At 40.6% G+C, this 20,640-nt stretch overlaps 1 pseudogene; it reads left to right on the plus strand.

Annotated features, from left to right (window-relative positions):
* The first annotated feature begins 11,299 nt into the window (after positions 1-11,299).
* On the plus strand, positions 11,300-20,022 carry LOC111140900 (annotated as a pseudogene).
* The last annotated feature ends 618 nt before the right edge of the window (positions 20,023-20,640 follow it).

Genomic DNA, 20,640 nt, shown 5'->3' on the forward strand with positions numbered 1-20,640 from the left:
TTCTCTATCACCTCAATGACTTTATCTCTATTATATTCTTTATATTATTTTCTTTATATTCTTTATATTATAATATTCTATTATATTCTTTATATTCTATTATATTGTATGTATGTATTCTATTTATTTCTTTTGTATGCTGGCTAATTCTACTGTCCTCCTAATACTCATGACCTCATCTTCCTCACCCATCTCTGCCAGTTCCTATTTGTTCTACATTTCTATCATCCTCCTGGCACCTGACCAGGCATAATGCATTGCAATCATTTGTTCACTTGTTTGTCTCTTAAACTAGGCAGTGAATTATTATTGAGGAAAAGGATGATTTATTAATAGTGGTAGTAAAAGTATTGAACTCTATAACCTCACCACTTAGCACTATCTGAAATGTAGGACATACACAGAGCTATGCTTTAAATGAAAAAGATATGGAAGCTGACCATCATCGTCGTATGATCCAAGGATGATCCATCAATCCCCACACTGCTGTTGTACCTCTTAGCCTGGTTCTAGTGTGAGTCCTGTATGGCTGGCACAGCTCTGGAGAAGATCATTTCTCTTGAGAGTTCCTCAGAGCCCAGCCAGTTATAAGAAGCTACCCAGCCCATTCTTTAGGAGCTCTTGTTAGCCTGTTCTTTGAGTATTACAAGTAAAAGAGATCAAGGACACCTGAGTGGCTCAGTAAGTTAAGCGTCTGCCTTCGGCTCAGGTCATGATCCTGAGATTGAGTCTTGAATTGGGCTCCCTGCTCAGGGGAGAGCCTGGTTCTCCCTCTGCTTGCAGCACCCCCTGCTTGTGCCCTTTCTCTCTCTCTTTCTGACAAATAAATAAATAAAATCTTTAAAAAAATAGTAGAAGAAAGATGGCGGAGAAGTAGCAGGCTGAGACTACTTCAGGTAGCGGGAGATCAGCTAGATAGCTTATCTAAAGATTGCAAACACCTACAAATACAACGGGAGATCGAAGAGAAGAAGAACAGCAACTCTAGAAACAGAAAATCAACCACTTTCTGAAAGGTAGGACGGGCGGAGAAGTGAATCCAAAGCGACGGGAAGATAGACCGCGGGGGAGGGGCCGGCTCCCGGCAAGCGGCAGAGAAACGGAGCACAAAATCAGGACTTTTAAAAGTCTGTTCCACTGAGGGACATCGCTCCAGAGGCTAAACCGGGGTGAAGCCCACGCAGGGTCAGCGTGGCCTCAGGTCCCGCAGGGTCACAGAAGGATCGGGGGTGTCTGAGTGTCGCAGAGCTTACAGGTATTAGAACGGGGAAGCCGGCTACAAAGACAGAGCCGAGGAGTAAGCTCTAAGCTCGGGGTTACCTTGAACCAGTCGCAGGCTCGGTCGGCTCGGGGCGCGGCCGGAGGCCAGGGTGGCGGGAGTGATTGGGCGCTGTTCTCTGAGGGCGCACTGAGGAGTGGGGCCCCGGGCTCTCGGCTCCTCCGGGCCGGGGAGCGGGAGGCCACCATCTTCATTCCCGCCCTCCGGAACTCTACAGAAAGCGCTCAGGGAACAAAAGCTCCCGAAAGCGAACCCCAGCGGATTACTCAGCCCGGCCCCTGGTAAGGGCGGAGCAATTCCGCCTGGGGCAAAGACACTTGAGAATCACTACAACAGGCCCCTCCCCCAGAAGAGCAACAAGAAACCCAGCCAGGACCAAGTTCACCTACCAAGGAGTGCAGTTTCAATACCAAGGAGAGCAGTGGAATTCCAGAGGAGAAGAAAGCAAAGCATGGAACTCATGGCTTTCTCCCCATGATTCTTTAGTCTTGCAGTTAATTTAATTTTTTTTTCTTTTCTTTTTCAATTTTTTTTTCTTCTTCTGCTAAATTTTTTTAACTTTTACCCTTTTCTTTTTTAACGTTTTTTAACTAGTTTATCTAATATATATATATATTTTTCCTTTTTATATTTTTTCTTTATTGGTTTTCTTTTTTTAATTGTTTCTTTTTATTTTCTTTTTTTTTCTTTCTGAACCTCTTTTTATCCCCTTTCTCCCCCCTCACGATTTGGGATCACTTCTGATTTGGCTAAAGCATATTTTCCTGGGGTTGTTGCCACCCTTTTAGTATTTTACTTGCTCCTTCATCTACTCTTATCTGGACAAAATGACAAGGCGGAAAAATTCACCACAAAAAAAAAGAACAAGAGGCAGTACCAAAGGCTAGGGACCTAATCAATACAGACATTGGTAATATGTCAGATCCAGAGTTCAGAATGACGATTCTCAAGGTTCTAGCCAGGCTCAAAAAAGGCATGGAAGATATTAGAGAAACTCTCTCGGGAGATATAAAAGCCCTTTCTGGAGAAATAAAAGAACTAAAATCTAACCAAGTTGAAATAAAAAAAGCTATTAATGAGGTGCAATCAAAAATGGAGGCTCTCACTGCTAGGATAAATGAGGCAGAAGAAAGAATTAGCAATATAGAAGACCAAATGACAGAGAATAAAGAAGCTGAGCAAAAGAGGGACAAACAGCTACTGGACCACGAGGGGAGAATTCGAGAGATAAGTGACACCATAAGACGAAACAACATTAGAATAATTGGGATTCCAGAAGAAGAGGAAACAGAGAGGGGAGCAGAAGGTATATTGGAGAGAATTATTGGAGAGAATTTCCCCAATATGGCAAAGGGAACAAGCATCAAAATCCAGGAGGTTCAGAAAACCCCCCTCAAAATCAATAAGAATAGGTCCACACCCCGTCACCTAATAGTCAAATTTACAAGTCTTAGTGACAAAGAGAAGATCCTGAAAGCAGCCCGGGAAAAGAAGTCTGTAACGTACAATGGTAAAAATATTAGATTGGCAGCAGACTTATCCACAGAGACCTGGCAGGCCAGAAAGAGCTGGCATGATATATTCAGAGTACTAAACGAGAACAACATGCAGCCAAGAATACTATATCCAGCTAGGCTATCATTGAAAATAGAAGGAGAGATTAAAAGCTTCCAGGACAAAGAAAAACTGAAAGAATTTGCAAACACCAAACCAGCTCTACAGGAAATATTGAAAGGGGTCCTCTAAGCAAAGAGAGACCCTAAAAGTAGTAGATCAGAAAGGAACAGAAACAATATACAATAACAGTCACCTTACAGGCAATACAATGGCACTAAATTCATATCTCTCAATTCTTACCCTGAATGTTAATGGGCTAAATGCCCCAATCAAAAGACACAGGGTATCAGAATGGATAAAAAAACAAAACCCATCTATATGTTGCCTACAAGAAACTCATCTTAAACCCGAAGACACCTCCAGATTTAAAGTGAGGGGGTGGAAAAGAATTTACCATGCTAATGGACATCAGAAGAAAGCAGGAGTGGCAATCCTTATAGCAGATCAATTAGATTTTAAGCCAAAGACTATAATAAGAGATGAGGAAGGACACTATATCATACTCAAAGGAACTGTCCAACAAGAAGATCTAACAATTTTAAATATCTATGCCCCTAACATGGGAGCAGCCAACTATATAAACCAATTAATAACAAAATCAAAGAAACACATCAACAATAATACAATAATAGTAGGGGACTTTAACACTCCCCTCACTGAAATGGACAGATCATCCAAGCAAAAGATCAACAAGGAAATAAAGGCCTTAAATGACACACTGGACCAGATGGACATTACAGATATATTCAGAACATTTCATCCCAAAGCAACAGAATACACATTCTTCTCTAGTGCCCATGGAACATTCTCCAGAATAGATCATATTCTCGGTCCTAAATCAGGTCTCAACCGTTATCAAAAGATTGGAATCATTCCCTGCATATTTTCAGACCACAATGCTCTGAAGCTAGAACTCAATCACAAGAGGAAATTTGGAAAGAACCCAAATACATAGAGGCTAAACAGCATGCTTCTAAAGAATGAATGGGTCAACCAGGAAATTAAAGAAGAATTGAAAAAATTCATGGAAACAAATGATAATGAAAACACAACGGTTCAAAATCTGTGGGACACAACAAAGGCAGTCCTGAGAGGAAAATATATAGCAGTACAAGCCTTTCTCAAGAAACAAGAAAGGTCTCAGGTATACAACCTAACCCTACACCTAAAAGAGCTGGAGAAAGAACAAGAAAGAAAGCCTAAACCCAGCAGGAGAAGAGAAATCATAAAGATCAGAGCAGAAATCAATGAAATAGAAACCAAAAAAACAATAGAACAAATCAACGAAACTAGGAGCTGGTTCTTTGAAAGAATTAATAAGATCGATAAACCCCTGGCCAGACTTATCAAAAAGAAAAGAGAAAGGACCCAAATAAATAAAATCATGAATGAAAGAGGAGAGATCACAACTAACAACAAAGAAATACATCCAATTATAAGAACATACTATGAGCAACTCTACGCCAACAAATTTGACAATCTGGAAGAAATGGATGCATTCCTAGAGACATATAAACTACCACAACTGAACCAGGAAGAAATAGAAAGCCTGAACAGACCCATCACCAGTAAGGAGATTGAAACTGTCATCAAAAATCTCCAAACAAACAAAATCCGGGGTCAGATGGCTTCCCAGGGGAATTCTATCAAACATTTAAAGAAGAACTAATTCCTATTCTCCTGAAACTGTTCCAAAAAATAGAAAGGGAAGGAAAACTTCCATACTCATTTTATGAGGCCAGCATCACCTTGATCCCAAAACCAGACAAGGATCCCATCAAAAAAGAGAACTACAGACCAATATCCTTGATGAACACAGATGCAAAAATTCTCACCAAAATACTAGCCAATAGGATTCAACAGTACATTAAAAGGATTATTCACCACGACCAAGTGGGATTTATTCCAGGGCTTCAAGGTTGGTTCAACATCCACAAATCAATCAATGTCATACAACACATTAATAAAAGAAAGAACAGGAACCATATGATACTCTCCATAGATGCTGAAAAAGCATTTGACAAAGTACAGCATCCCTTCCTGATCAAAACTCTTCAAAGTGTAGGGATAGAGGGCACATACCTCAATATTATCAAAGCCATCTATGAAAAACCCACCGCAAATATCATTCTCAATCGAGAAAAACTGAAAGCTTTTCCGCTAAGGTTGGGAACACGGCAGGGATGTCCATTATCACCACTGCTATTCAACATAGTACTAGAAGTCCTAGCCTCAGCAATCAGACAACAAAAGGAAATTAAAGGCATTGAAATCAGCAAAGAAGAAGTCAAACTATCACTCTTTGCAGATGATATGATACTATATGTGGAAAACCCAAAAGACTCCACTCCAAAACTGCTAGAACTTGTACAGGAATTCAGTAAAGTGTCAGGATATAAAATCAATGCACAGAAATCAGTTGCATTTCTATACACCAAGAGCAAGACAGAAGAAAGAGAAATTAAGGAGTCAATCCCATTTACAATTGCACCCAAAACTATAAGATACCTAGGAATAAACCTAATCAAATAGACTAAGAATCTATACACAGAAAACTATAAAGTACTCATGAAAGAAATTGAGGAAGACACAAAGAAATGGAAAAATGTTCCATGCTCCTGGATTGGAAGAATAAATATTGTGAAAATGTCTATGCTACCGAAAGCAATCTACACATTTAATGCAATTCCTATCAAAGTACCCTCCATTTTTTTCAAAGAAATGGAACAAATAATCCTAAAATTTATATGGAACCAGAAAAGACCTCGAATAGCCAAAGCAATATTGAGAAAGAAAGCCAAAGTTGGTGGCATCACAATTCCGGACTTCAAGCTCTATTACAAAGCTGTCATCATCAAGACAGCATGGTACTGGCACAAAAACAGACACATAGATCAATGGAACAGAATAGAGAGCCCAGAAATAGACCCTCAACTCTATGGTCAACTAATCTTCGACAAAGCAGGAAAGAATGTCCAATGGAAAAAAGACAGCCTCTTCAATAAATGGTGTTGGGAAAATTGGACAGCCACATGCAGAAAAATGAAATTGGATCATTTCCTTACACCACACACGAAAATAGACTCAAAATGGATGAAGGATCTCAATGTGAGAAAGGAATCCATCAAAATCCTTGAAGAGAACACAGGCAGCAACCTCTTCGACCTCAGCCGCAGCAACATCTTCCTAGGAACATCGCCAAAGGCAAGGGAAGCTAGGGCAAAAATGAACTATTGGGATTTTATCAAGATCAAAAGCTTTTGCACAGCAAAGGAAACAGTTAACAAAACCAAAAGACAACTGACAGAATGGGAGAAGATATTTGCAAACGACATCAGATAAAGGGCTAGTGTCCAAAATCTATAAAGAACTTAGCAAACTCAACACCCAAAGAACAAATAATCCAATCAAGAAATGGGCAGAGGACATGAACAGACATTTCTGCAAAGGAGACATCCAGATGGCCAACAGACACATGAAAAAGTGCTCCACATCACTCGGCATCAGGGAAATACAAATCAAAACCACATAAGATATCACCTCACACCAGTCAGAATGGCTAAAATGAACAAGTCAGGAAATGACAGATGCTGGCGAGGATGCGGAGAAAGGGGAACCCTCCTACACTGTTGGTGGGAATGCAAGCTGGTGCAACCACTCTGGAAAACAGCATGGAGGTTCCTCAAAGTGTTGAAACTAGAACTACCCTATGACCCAGCAATTGCACTGCTGGGTATTTACCCTAAAGATACAAATGTAGTGATCCGAAGGGGCACGTGCTCCCGAATGTTTATAGCGGCAATGTCTACAATAGCCAAACTATGGAAAGAACCTAGATGTCCATCAACAGACGAATGGATAAAGAAGATGTGGTATATATACACAATGGAATACTGTGCAGCCATCAAAAGAAATGAAATCTTGCCATTTGTGACGACGTGGATGGAACTAGAGGGTATCATGCTTAGCGAAATAAGTCAATCGGAGAAAGACAACTATCATATGATCTCCCTGATATGAGGGAGAGGAGATGCAACACGGGGGGTTAAGGGGGTAGGAGAAGAGTAAATGAAACAAGATGGGATTGGGAGGGAGACAAACCATAAGTGACTCTTAATCTCACAAAACAAACTGAGGGTTAATGGGGGGATGGGGGTTGGGCGGGGTGGGATTATGGACATTGGGGAGGGTATGTGCTATGGTGAGTGCTGTGAAGTGTGTAAACCTGGTGATTCACAGACCTGTACCCCTGGGGATAAAAATATATGTTTATAAAATATAAAATTAAAAAAAATAGTAGAAGAGATCATCAGATTAAGGAGTTGGGGACCTGTGTGGGGATTGATCAAGCTCTAGACCTGATGTCTTTCCAACCTCTTTCTTTCAAGAGGAACCACAGATGGTAACTAGGGCATATCTCACTATATGTTGTCACTACAGCTGACAACAAATCTGAGAAACCCCTTCAATGACTCCTTTCCTGGAAGACATAGGGGACTTCCTTCTTCCCCTTCTTTGAGTCCAAGTTTTGGGCTAGAGTTCTCAGTGGGGCTTGAGATATAATAGGAGGGATCAATGTGTCCAGGGTCAAATTTTCACCTGATATGGTCAGGAGATTGAGCATAAAAATAAATACATTGAGAATAATGGAAGTAGGTATTTTATTGCCAGATAGGGGAGTTACAATTAAGGAGAGGGGAATGCTAATAAATGTTAATAGTGCTGGACTGAACCATCTTGTGATAGACAGACAGATAGATAGACAAAGAGATAAAGAGATGCAAATGTATATGTCTACATATGTACATAGATTTCCTCATGAGGTCCTATGAGAGGCTCTAGAAGCAAGAACACTCTGAAGGTTAGATCTTGATTTCTTATTATCATTCTCCATTAAAAGGAACCAGGGTTCTTAAAGAAATGGCTTTTTCCAGGACTAAGACAAGAAAAATACAAAATAAAGCTAAATTTTTTTGTGCCAGAAAGTACTGAAACCATCAAAAATGATGGAGAGGAGATATCAGAAGACCACCCAAATCAGTTTAAAGGGGTTCCCATTGGCATAACTCAGGACAGTTTGAATATTAAAATAATCATTTTAACATACTGCAACCCCTTAAGTAAAATAGAAGGCCATGAGTATATGCTGATAAAAATGAATAAACAAGGGAAGAAGGGAAAGTTTTACCTTACAGTAGATTGCCAATTAGTAAGTATAAGGGATGATGGAGTCAGAAAACCACCATTCAACATCGTGTGTTTCAACCACTAAGGTAAAGGGACACTTTCTTGGCAAGGTTCATCTTTTCCTTCACTATATGTAGTTTCTTATCATTCTGGATATCGTCTTCTCAGATCATCTATACTTTCACCATTGTATTATTTTTCAGTCCCCCAATTTGACTCCTTCCCAGTATGGTTGAATGGGGCCTGCCCCTTGAGACTGTGCTACTCCTTTGGGCTCCCCCATTACTTCCACCATGTGTCTGGCCTCCTTTCCCTTCCTTCAGCCCAAATCCCCAGCCACAGCCCAAATCCAGAGCTCCCAGAAAAAAGGCAAAACTGATTAACTTCTGCTTTCTGATATAAAGACAATGGATGCAGTTTCCCCCTTTTTTTTCTTCCAATAGTTCATCATATTTTCTCACCTTTCATCTGAAATGTGTTTCAGGATTGGCTACTGTTCAGTCTCTTCAGAGTTGAAAGAATATGAAAGTGACCTAATACTTTATCCCTTTCATATAATGTGTTCTGCACTGATTAGAACAACGAAGAGCAGGATGGGGGTAGGGGGCAAACATATTCTCCAGCGCAGTTTATTTCCCTCCCTTTTTCTTGATTCTCAGAGTCCCCTCTCTTATCTTTCACCACAGGAATTAGTATTTTGATTATAAGATAGAAGAGGAAGTTGTGGATGAGTCGCCTTTAGCATCTGGATTGTAGCAGAATTCAGTGAACACAAATGATGTGATCTTAGGTAAACAATGGAATCATTCAAGCTTAGTGTCTTCCCTGAAAAATGAGAGGTTTGACCTAATAACTTCTTACAGCTTTTCTATTTCTGAGTCCATGAGTCTGTGATTAGAACTTTAGATATTTAAATGCTCCTGAGTGTGGTCCTAAAAATTCTTTCTTCTTTACTGACATCAGTGACTTCCTGAAAATCTCTTGCTTTCATATACCAACTCCCTGATAACCCCAAATTTTATACCTTCAGTCCATATCCCTCCTTCCTTCCCTCCCACCATGAGCTTCCTATCTACAATTGCCTGGTTGATAGCTTCAGTTGGCTGTTCAACAGGCATTATAAACACAACGTCTGGAAGAGAAGTCTCCATTTCTAACCCTTTGTCCTTCTCTGGTCTCTGCCATCTCACTAAAGGGCAAAACCACTTACCTAGTTTCTCAGACAAAACATTGAGCAAATATCATTGATTCCTCTCTTTCTGTAAAGCTCCACATCCATTTTAACAGTAACTCCTCTTTGCTTTTCCTTCAAAACTATGTTCAGTCAGACCACTTTTCAGCACTTCACCATAGCCAAGACTTAGTCCCTGCTCTCATCACCTCTCCCATGAATTATTATCATAGCCTTTCTTGTCCCTACTTTATAGTCTCCAAAGAGCCTTCAAGTTCCTTTTGAAAATTGAAATCCAAGTATATCATTCCCTTGTTTAAAATCCTCTGGTAGCATGCCAATATACTCAGGAAAATAACACGAAGTCCATTCTATGACCTGAAGCCTTACCTGCCCTGGCACATGCCCACCTCTCAAATGTCACCTTCCCTCAGGAACAGTCACTCTGGCTCCTCCTGTATGTTCTTTATGTATGCCGGAAAGAGATGGGCTAGCTGCTTCCCAAACCTGGATTCTCTTCTTCCCAAACACACAGCTAAGTTGCATTTTCCAGCCTCCTCTGCTGGCAGGATGGGCATGTGACTGGATTCTTGATGATGAAACAAGAAAATGAGTGATATGTGCCATTTTCAGGACCTGACCAATAAAAACTTCCCATATGACACATTTCCATCACTTGCCATTAGGATAGAGAGGAGCCAGGATGCTGGAGGGTGGTAGAGCCACCAGGGGAAGGGTCCTGGGTCCTGGAAACAGTATGGGAAAACACATCTACTAGACCCACACTGACCTCTGCAGTGAGCAAGATATAAGCATCTTTTATGTGAAACCACTGAGTTTCCATAATGAGCACAGGTGGGACAGGTATGGGTTCCCAGTCTCCTCAGGAACTTCCCTGTTATAATCTAAAACTAGCTCATATGTAGGACAGGGAGAGGCCAAAGAGAGAGGCAGGCCACTCCAGACTGGTAGGTTTAATAAGCAAGGGAACTTACTTATGAGGTTTGTCTTGGGTGCCCACATCGCAAGTAGATCTCTGCCTCCACTTGTCAAATCTTGGAAGTTTATATAGCAGTCTTAACTGGGTTTAGTCATGTATACCATCCAGATAGTCTCAGCACCACATCTCTGTCTTAAGGCTGTGTCCTTGGACAGTTTCTGGGACTGGAGAGGGCAAACAGAATGCACATTTCAAGGATAAGGAAGGGAGTGAGGAGTCTCTGACTGTTGGGGTCCAGTTCCAAGGTTACCTAGTTCATATACGCTCAGTGACCTCCTCCAATGTTTGTTGAAACATTTAGCTTCCGCTGACTGAGCAGTGAACCAAACTTCTTCCTATGTTACTTACTTCCTTTGCTCGGAAATTTCTTTTTGTATCCATGTGGCCTATTTCATTAGATCTTTGTTTAAATGTCACCTCCTCCAAAAGGTCTTCTCTGACTACTCATTTAAACTAACCTAAAACAAACAAACAAACAAACAAACAAAACATAAATTAACCTAGTCCCATTTCCCTATTAGCTCCTTACCTTAAACTAATTTTTTTTCAAAGTGCTTATCATCACCTAATATTGTTAGATATTTAATTTTTATGTGTTTGTTGTCCCTCTCACACTACGATATCAGATATGTGAGGACGGTGCCAGCCGTTTTTTTCTTTTTTTTTTCATTGTTATATATTTCATGCTAGATCAGTGTCTCACACATAATAGGAGCTCTATCACTACCTGAAGGAGAGAAAGAATGAATGAGTGAGTGAATGAGCGAATTTTAGCTGCCCTTTAGCAGCGTGGCCCTGTTTCAGCTGCGACTATGCCCACAAATCCAATTTTGGCTCGCACGCCTCATTTTCAGATCCAAAGCAGCACCTACCTCATCACTCTCCAACAATTAAGCTTTCGCTTCCCTTATCTTAACAGCTCCAAATGAGGCAGCGTGCCTCCTGAAAGGTGATATACTGTCATGGCTTTAAAAGTTGAGAGAAGCAAAAAAACAAATGTAAACTCTAAGAGTGAGAATCTAAGCGGTCTGGGAGTCTGACGGGGATGAACGGGAACACAGCAGCCTCCAAGCACTTGGGCCAAATCAGGCCCCTGCACGAGATGCTTCCTGGTTCTTGCTTCCAGGCAGAACTCTCTATCCCCTACTCCTCTCTGGCCCCTTGGTTGAAGGAAATTACTGTAGTTAAGAGTTGGACAGCCTTAGGTTCAAAGCCAAGTTCTAATCCCAGCAGGTCCACCACTCAAAGTGAGTGGGGCCTACTGAGGGGAAAGATCATAATTGTGATTTTGGACGTTGTGACTTTGCAGCGGCAGCCGCTTCCCTCCTGTGAGTATTGAGCCTGAGTGTGGAATAGTGAGAACATGACTATCCTAAGAGTGACTAGGAAGCCTGCAAATGCTCAGCAACGGTACTTCTCTTTCCCTTCTCACTTCCAGCCTTGGTCATTAATTCATTCTATCCCTGTCAAGCAGTCTTCCAGATCCATGCGTGAACCCATAAAGTCCCTGTTGTTATGGGGCTTACTTTCTAGAAAGATAGACTGATGATGATATAAGCAGACAGTATTCTAGGGAAATGCTGCGAAGATGAACAAGGCAGGGTGAGGAGAAGAGATGCCAAGGAAGTCTCTCTGGGGCAGTGACAGTTAAGCATAGACTAGAGTGAAATGAGGAAGCCATGAATGCAATGATGGTGGAGAGGGGTCCAGGCAGAAGGGGCTGGAAATCATGAAGACCCTCAGAAGCCATTGCTTGGCTTGTTCTAGGAGTAACACAAAGACCTGTGTGGCTTGAAACCAGTGAGCGAGGGGATCCTGGTGGAGCTGATTTAAACAAGTGGCCAGGACTGGACCATACAAGGTAAGGACTTCGACTTTCACATGGAAGCTGCTGGGGATGAAAAGAGCCACCTTCTACAGGACAGAATGATTTAGCCTGTGCCCGAAGCAAGAACCTTCATCAATAGAACCAGCTCTCCCTAATGCTCCTTTTTCTTTTTCCCATTTCTGCCCCAACTCAGTGAATGAATATAGAACAGCTTTAGAATCCAATTAATTTTTTAAAATGGCATTTATGGAGTATTTACTATGAATCTCTTCCAGGTCCTTTCCCACATGTCAAGCGGTTCAGATAGCAGTCTCTGTGTTATACCTTTGCCTGGAGACCAACCACTGGGCTCACCTGCTTTAACAGTATCTTATTTGCTGTTCATGTCAATCAAGGAAGTGGATTTTATTACCTCCCTTTCCCAGATGAGGAAACTGAGGGTCAGAGAAGTTAAATATCTTATGTAAAGTCACACAGACAATAAATGGTAGAGTCAGGATTCCCCACATGTACCCAAGGCTTACTTCCATGGCTCGGTGATAAGATGTGGCTGTGGCACTTGATTCTTCCCTTGAGGGTGTTTTATATTGAAAGGAGTGGATCTGAAAACAGACAGACAAATGACCAACCAGCACAGAGTATGTTCACATTTCCAAAAAAGGTGCATCATTAACAATGAATGGAAAAGGAAATCTTCGAGCATAGAAGTGGGAAGAACTTTCTAAGCAGAAAGGACGGCAGAGCATACATACTGTTTAAGGCCCCATTATACTGGTTCCCCGCCCTAATGACACATTAGAATCACATAACACGTGTTTGTGCATGTGCTTGTATGTTCACACGTACCCGTGTTTACCGTGGCCCTTAGTAAGATCGGGGAAGTCTCTATTAAAAAATCCCAAGTCTGTTCTACTATGCAGCCAGGATGGAAAATGCCATGATGTATCAGTTGTCAAACTGTACCATCCATAGGCCTGGCCTCCTCCTCCTGTGCGGGGTCACCTGTGGGGGCTAGAGAGTCTATACGCTAAATGATAACCCAGGTGATTCTGAAGCCTGTAGCGCCAGGACTGTGCTCTGAGGAACATCTGAACACGATTCCATAAATGGAAGCAGTGGTCATATTTGCCATAAGCAGCCATCGTACCTCCAGGCAGGAAAAGGGTAAAAAGGCCAGGTAGGTGTTTAAAAGGAGAGGCTGCCGGAAGTTAACCAGAGTGGAAAAAGCCATGATTCAGCAGAGCTCAGCGGGGACTCCGAGGGGCCTTCTGACTTCTAATCTGCCCAGCTGAAAAAATGAAAAAGAGAGAGAGAGAGTATCCATTACTACGAACAGGAAGTACAGAATTCATAGAATTTCAAACATTTTCAGAAAAAAAGTACTGCCTCTTTTCTGAGTTTCCATTTTCCAAGTGGTTTTTAAGTGCTTTTAATATGGAGGGCAATAACACGGGCTTCTTCTTCTTCTTTTTTTTTTTTAATAGTGCCGAGCTAATTACCAGACGTAGCTGTTCTGCAAGCATTTAATGCCTACATAAAACATGGGGCCATAATGAAGATAATTGAAAGTATGACTTTCATCAATATTTAATTAGCATTTGGTGCTAACTCATTATTTCGGTACAATTAATTTGACATCTTGCTCTAAGTCCCGAACAGATTTCAATCCAGAGGGCTGTTTTATTGGCGAGACATGTGTAACATCACGCATGCCCCTGCCCAGAGGAAACAATATGAAATATGGGGGAGATGATTGACAGTTTAATCTAGCTCTGAATAGCAAAGCCTAATATATTAAAACCAAATAAGCATGTTTACTTAGCAAGGCGAATCCTGTACTAATGAAACTCCAGGCCTTGCTTGCCAGCCAGTCAGGGCGAGAACCCCGCTGCACAACTTCTGGGGTGTCATCTGTCACAGTGGTCTGGGGAAACATTCAGAGTAAGGGCAGGCTGTTGGTCCCCTGTGAGCCAGAACTTAACACCTCACACACTTGAACGACCTAAGCTCAATGTATTATCAAGCTAACAGCAAGAGATTGCATAGCAGAAGGGGACTGAGAACACAAGGAGGGGATCCAGGGATTTGGATTTGGATTTGCCAGTCTTATGATCTGCCAGTCCTATGATCTAGCCACTTCTTAGCTTTTGGGCAAGTCTCTGAACTTTCCTATGGCTCAGTTTATACATGTGTGGAAATGATAAAACAAGACCCTTTAAGTCAGTGTCCCTCAAACTATCTGTGGTAAAGGTCCAGTTTTTTGCCTTACACTTTTTGTTTTTCTAATTTTCAAGTGCTTGTGAATTGATACATCCTTAAAATACAATTTTTAAAAAATGAACAGAAGGGAGGGCTGGGTGGCACAGTCGGTTGAGCGTCTGCCTCTAGCTCAGGTCATGATCCCAGGATCCTGGGATGGGGTCCCTCATTGGGCTTCCTGCTCAGCTGGGAGTCTGCTTGTTCCTTTCCCTCTACGTGCCACTCCCCCCGCTTGTGCTCTCTTGCTCGCTCTCTCTCTGACAAATAAATAAATAAAATCTTAAAAACAAAACCAAACAGAAGATACTCTGTTTTCAACACTGTTCTGGGCAGGGAGCTGACGTGGGACCCTGTTCTAGGACTCCAGGATCATGACCTGAGCCGAAGGCAGATGCTTAACCGACTCAGCCACCTAGGCCTCCTGGTCAATATGTTTTTTTAAAAAGGCTCTTTTTATTTTGTAGTTATAAATATTTTTCCATGCTAATATTTGGCTCAATTATTTTGCAAATGGAAAGTCGTATATTCTTCATTAAAATAACTTATAATTTTTAAAAGAATAGGAAAAAAACAATAAAAAGACATATAAAATAAAGCCTCAATTTTTAATTATTAGGCCTAGTAGATGTACAATTATTCTTTGAAATTATATAATCGTTCCTATATTCTTCAATCTGTGTACTTATCTGTTGTGGATCAGTGAGCACTTGCAGAACATACCTGAGGGACACTGCTTTAGACTCCTCTTAGGAAGAATTAAGGAGTTGAAGAGGTTTGAAAACAACAGGAAGAAAAAGTGAAAAGCACTCAGACTATAAGAGGCTGCTTCTGAGAGGAGGAGCACAAATAGGGAGGAGACTGTGGCTTTTCTTAGGATTTAAGTGAGAAACAACAGTCTTCCCTGTTCTTGAGTCAGTCACCACTTGAGCCTTCCTGGGTGACATGTTCAAGAATAACACACTTACTTTATGTTGAGTTCTGCTGTAAGCAGAAGGGGAATAAACTAACTGGACAAACTGGGATGCTAATGATATATATGTTATATCAAAACCTTGGAAAAGCAGAGAAGGGTCTGCTTTATAATATCCTAAGATGGGTGCTATGTGTGTGTGTTTTGTTTTAAACAGTTTTGTTGAAGTTAAACTGACAGAAAATCAACTGCCCATGCCTATTTTTTTTTTAAGATTTTATTTATTTATTTGAAAGAGAGACAGAGAGAGCAAGTTTGGCGGGGGGGTGGGGGTGGGCGGGCTGGGCAGAGATCATGGACCCTGAGATCATGACCTGAGCTGAAATGAGATGCTTAACCGACTGAGCCACCCAGGTGTCCCATGTTTATTTTCTTCTAAAGTCTTATTTATTTACTTCAGACAGAACAAGAAAGTGAGAACACGGGGGAGACAAGGAAGATGGAGAGGGAGAGAGATAATCTTCCAGCAGAATCCCCGCTGAGCGGGGAGCCCAACCCGGGGCTCAATCTCATAACCCTAAGATCATGACCTGAGCTGAAATCAAAGAGTTGGTGGCTTATCTGACTGAGCCATCCAAACACCCCTAAACCCCACATGTTTAGTGCACAGTTTAAAGTAATTTCTGACATAAACATACCCATCACCTCCAAAGTTTCCTCATGCCACTTTGATCCCTCCCTCCTGACCTACATTCCTTCCCCTCTACCCCATCCCCCAACCCCAGATAACCATGGCTCTGCTTTCAATAATATATATAAGCATTCATTTTTTAGAAATGTATATAACTGGAATCAAAAGTATATACCTTTTTTAATCTGACTACTTTTACTTTTCATAATATGTTGAGGTTTATCCATGTTATTATATTTAATGTATTATATATAATAATTCATATATGTATATAAATACAAGTCCTTTATTAGATATACGCCTTTCAAATGCAAATATTTTCTCCCACAAAGGTGTGACTTTTCATTCTTTTAATGATATCTTCCAAAGACTAGATGTTTGTAATTTTTATGAAGACCAGCTTATTTTTCACTTTATGGATCTATAAATTTTATAGTTTTGGATTTTACATTTTGGCCTATGAGTCATTTTAAGCTAATTCCTATATACAGTGTGAGGCATGGATGGAAATTCGTGTTTTATTTTTTTGCATATGGATATCTAATTGTCCCAGCACCATTTGTTAGAGTATCTTTTTTCTGCTGAATTGTCTTTGCACTTTCACTAACAATCAATTGATTGTTGTGTGTAGGTCTATTTCTTTACCCTCTGTTTAGTTCCATTGATCAATTTGCCTATCAGGAAGCTAATACCACACACTGCCCCCATTACTGCAGCTTTATAATAACTCGCAGTCAAAAAGTTTGAGTTCTCTAACTTGGTTCTCTTGTGCAAAGTTCTTTTCGGCCATTTGAGGTCATTTGCATTTCAGTAAGAATTTTAGAATGGGCTTTTAAATTTCTTCTTTGTTGTTTTAGATTTTATTTATTTATTTGAGAGAGAGAGAGAGAGAGAGAGCAAGAACAAGCAGGGGGAAGGGCTGATGGAGAAGCAGACTCCCAGCTGAGCAGGGAGCCTGATGTAGGACTTGATCCCATGACTCTGGGATCATGACCTGAGCTGAAGGTAGACGCTTAACCAACTGAGCCACCCAGATGCCCTAGAATCAGCTTTTAATTTCTGAAAACAAAACAAAACAAAACAAAACAAAAACCCTGTTGGAGTTTTGAAAAGGACTGTGTTGAATCTATAGATATGAGAATGGACTCCTCAACAGTGAGTCTTCTGATCCATAAGTGTGCTCCGCATCTCCATGTTTTTAGGTCTTTACTTTGTCTCAGTAATGTTTAGATTTTAGGGTATTGGTCTTGTCCAGCTTTTGTCAGAGTCATCCCTAAGGATTTCATATTCTTCTTTGTAAATGGCATTATTTTCTTAAATTTAATTTGACTGTTGGCTACTAGGATATAAAAATACAATTAATTTTTAAAAAATATTCTCACTCACCATGTGTCCAAGAAAACTAAATGGAATTCTGAAAAGATGTTAGATTCTAGGAAATGCAGTAGTCCTTGAGAAAGGAGATGGTCAGTAGGACTTGTTATGGAGAGCCCTAGGTAACTGACAGTCTGCTTCCTGTGCTCAGGAGAGTGGGCTAAGGCACTGGGGTGCCTGGTGGCCCTGGATGTGTAAGAAGTGATCTCATGGGGGGGCACCTGGGTGGCTCAGTGGGTTAAAGCCTCTGCCTTCGGCTCAGGTCATGATCCCGGGGTCCTGGGATCGAGCTCCGTATCGGGCTCTCTGCTCAGCAGGGAGCCTGCTTCCTCCTCTCTCTCTTCCTGCCTCTCTGCCTACTTGTGAGCTGTCTGTCAAATAAATAAATAAATAAAAGCTTTAAAAAAAAAAAAAAAAGAAGTGATCCCATGGGTAAGGGATGGTTACTTCCACTGGAGAGACCAGCTTAATGCAAAGTGTCAGTTATTATCCCTCTTAAAGGAACCAGTGCAGAGTTTTCTGAGGAGCCCTGGGCTACGCACTAAGTTCAAAGGCAGGAAGAAGATGGGCAGTGAGGTCTTGAGGGGATGAGACAATTTGAGAAATTCTGGCCCTCATGTAGAGAATTCTACAACTCAAGAGGAGGGAGTCCTAGGTTGAAATCTTTTTGCTGAAATAAGCTGCTCAGTGAGAACAGCTTCAGCTACCATCCTGATTAGAAGAGATCCCTGTTCCCAAATATACTCAAGTTGTGAGTGGATAGTATGGAGGAGGCTATGAGCAAGCGTCTTACAGGTAGGGTACAACAGCCCCCATCAACAGAGGACTGGGCTGCTAACCATGTGGCCAAATTAGCAGCAAAATCAACCACTGGACAGATCATGCCATCGGAGAGATGTGGTTGATTCTCTTGAAGAGGTCATAAGAAGGGAGCACCTATTTATTTACTTTAATTTAATTTATATTAATCTTTCAATCTCCAAATACTTAGCATATAGTGTTTTGTTCATTTCAGGTGTACAATATATGATTCAAAAATTTTATACATTACTCAGTGCTCATCACAGTAAGTGTACTCATAATCCCCATCAACTATTTCCCTCATCCCCCCTCCCACTTTCCCTCTGGTAACCACCAGTCGATTCTCTATAATTAAGAGTCTTTTTCTTAGTTTGCTCTATCTCTCTTGTTTTTTTCCCTTTGCTTATTTGTTTTGTTTCTAAAATTCCATATGTGAGTGAAGTCATAGGGTATTTTTCTTTCTCTAATTGACTTATTTCATTTAGCGTATTTCTTAACTCACTCCATGTTGTTGCAATGGCAAGGTTTCATTCTTTTATTTTATTTTATTTTTTAATTAACATATAATGTATTATTAGCCCCAGGGGTACAAGGTTTCATTCTTTTTTTCATATCTTCTTATATATTCATTTATCGACAGACACTTGGGCTGCTTCCATAATTTGGCTATTATAAATAATGCTGCAACAAACATAGGGGTGCATGTATCCCTTTGAATAGTGTTTTGTATTTTTTGGATAAATATCCAGTAGTGTGATTACTGGATCATAAGATAGTTCTATTTTTAGGTTGTTGAGGAAATTCCAGACGTTTTCCACAGTGGCTACACCAGTTTGCAAAATTTGAGGATGTGCCAAAAAGATTCAGAAATAAAGATGGATTATAATTTGAATTTACATTTTAAAAATAAAAATTAATTAAAATAACTTAGGACAAAATATCAAAATTTTAAATGAAGATAATATCATATTGAGCTCTATTGGAGCTTCAGGTAAAAGGAAAAATGTACTCCCTTGATATATATTTTTAAAATATTTTATTTATTTGTTTGTCAGAGAGAGAGGTAGGCGGAGGGAGAAGCAGGCTCCCTGCTGAGCAAAGAGCCCAATGTGGGATTCAATCTCAGAACCCTGGGATCATGACCTGAGCGGAAGGCAGACGCTTAACCGACTGAGCCACCTAAGTGCTTCTATATATATTTTTAATGGCCAATTTTTTCTCAGAATATTAGAGTAGTTGGAAAGAGTCTTGAAAAAATTGAAAAGCATATGTATTAAAACTCAGAATAATATTTTAAGTATAAGTATTTTATTTGTTCTGAAGATAATTTATTACAATTTAACTCTAGTGAAAGCAAACTCATCATCAATATTTTAAACATCTAATTCCAGACCTTGCAAACACCACCATCCCAGAGTCACCTGCACCTCCCAGCCATGGTCAACCCACCATGTTCTTCAACATCATTGTGGACAGTGAGCCCTTGGGATAAAGTTTCAGAGACAGCAGAGAACTTTCATGCTCTGAGCATTGGGAAGAGAATTTGGTTTTAAAGGTTCCTACTTTCACAGGATTATTCTGGGATTTCTGTGCCAGGATGGTGATTTCATAGGCCATCATGGCACTGGTGGCAAGTCCGTCAGTAGGGAGAAGTTTGATGATTAGAATTTCATCCTGAAGCACATGGGCCCTGGCATCTTGTCTGTGGCAAATGTTGAACCCCGCACAGACAGTTCCCAGTTTTTCATCTGCCCTGCTAAGACTGGGTGGCTGGATGGAAAGCATGTAGTCTTTGGCAAAGTGAAAGACAACATGAATATTACCGAAGCCATGGAGTGGTTTGGGTCCAGGAATAGCAAGAAGATCAGCAAGAAGGTCACCATTGCTGACTGTGGACAAATCTAACAAATCTGACTTGTGTTTTACCTTAACTACAAAACCATTCCTTCTGCGGCTCAGGAAAGTAGCCTTTAGCCCCATCTGCTGAAAATAACCTATAATCTTTGTGCTCTTGCTACCGTTCTATGGCTTCCATATTTTCCTTATTCCCTTCCAAGTCTTCTAGCTGAATTGCAGAGTTAAATTTATGATTATGAAAAAAAAACAACTAAATAACAACAATAAAAAAGTAAAAATAAAAATCTAATTCTGGAAAAAAATTTAGACATTAAAAATGTATACAAATATGGATTAATGGCGGCACACTTTTCCTTTTGCCTCAGGTACCAACCAACATGACTTCCTGAGAATAAAATGAAAAATCAGGAATGATACGAAGAAAAACAAAACAGAGAGAAGTCAGGGCCGGGAGAGAGGTGAAGAGCCAGAGAGAGAGCTGCAGAAAGGTTAACGTCCTTTGCATGTGAGCAGCTGACCATGTCAGAGGCCAGGTCTGTACCTGGACTTCTCAGCTATGTGCATTAATTTCTGTTGTTGTTATCACTGCATGATTTGTGTTTCTGTCACTCAAAATTCAAAAGCCATGTTTAAAAGCTGGGTCTTTGCCTTCAGTTGAGTTCCTGA

The sequence above is a fragment of the Enhydra lutris genome, unplaced genomic scaffold (genome assembly GCF_002288905.1).
Source record: "Enhydra lutris kenyoni isolate GAN:26980312 unplaced genomic scaffold, ASM228890v2 scaffoldscaffold1, whole genome shotgun sequence".
NCBI classification, from domain to species: domain Eukaryota; kingdom Metazoa; phylum Chordata; class Mammalia; order Carnivora; family Mustelidae; genus Enhydra; species Enhydra lutris.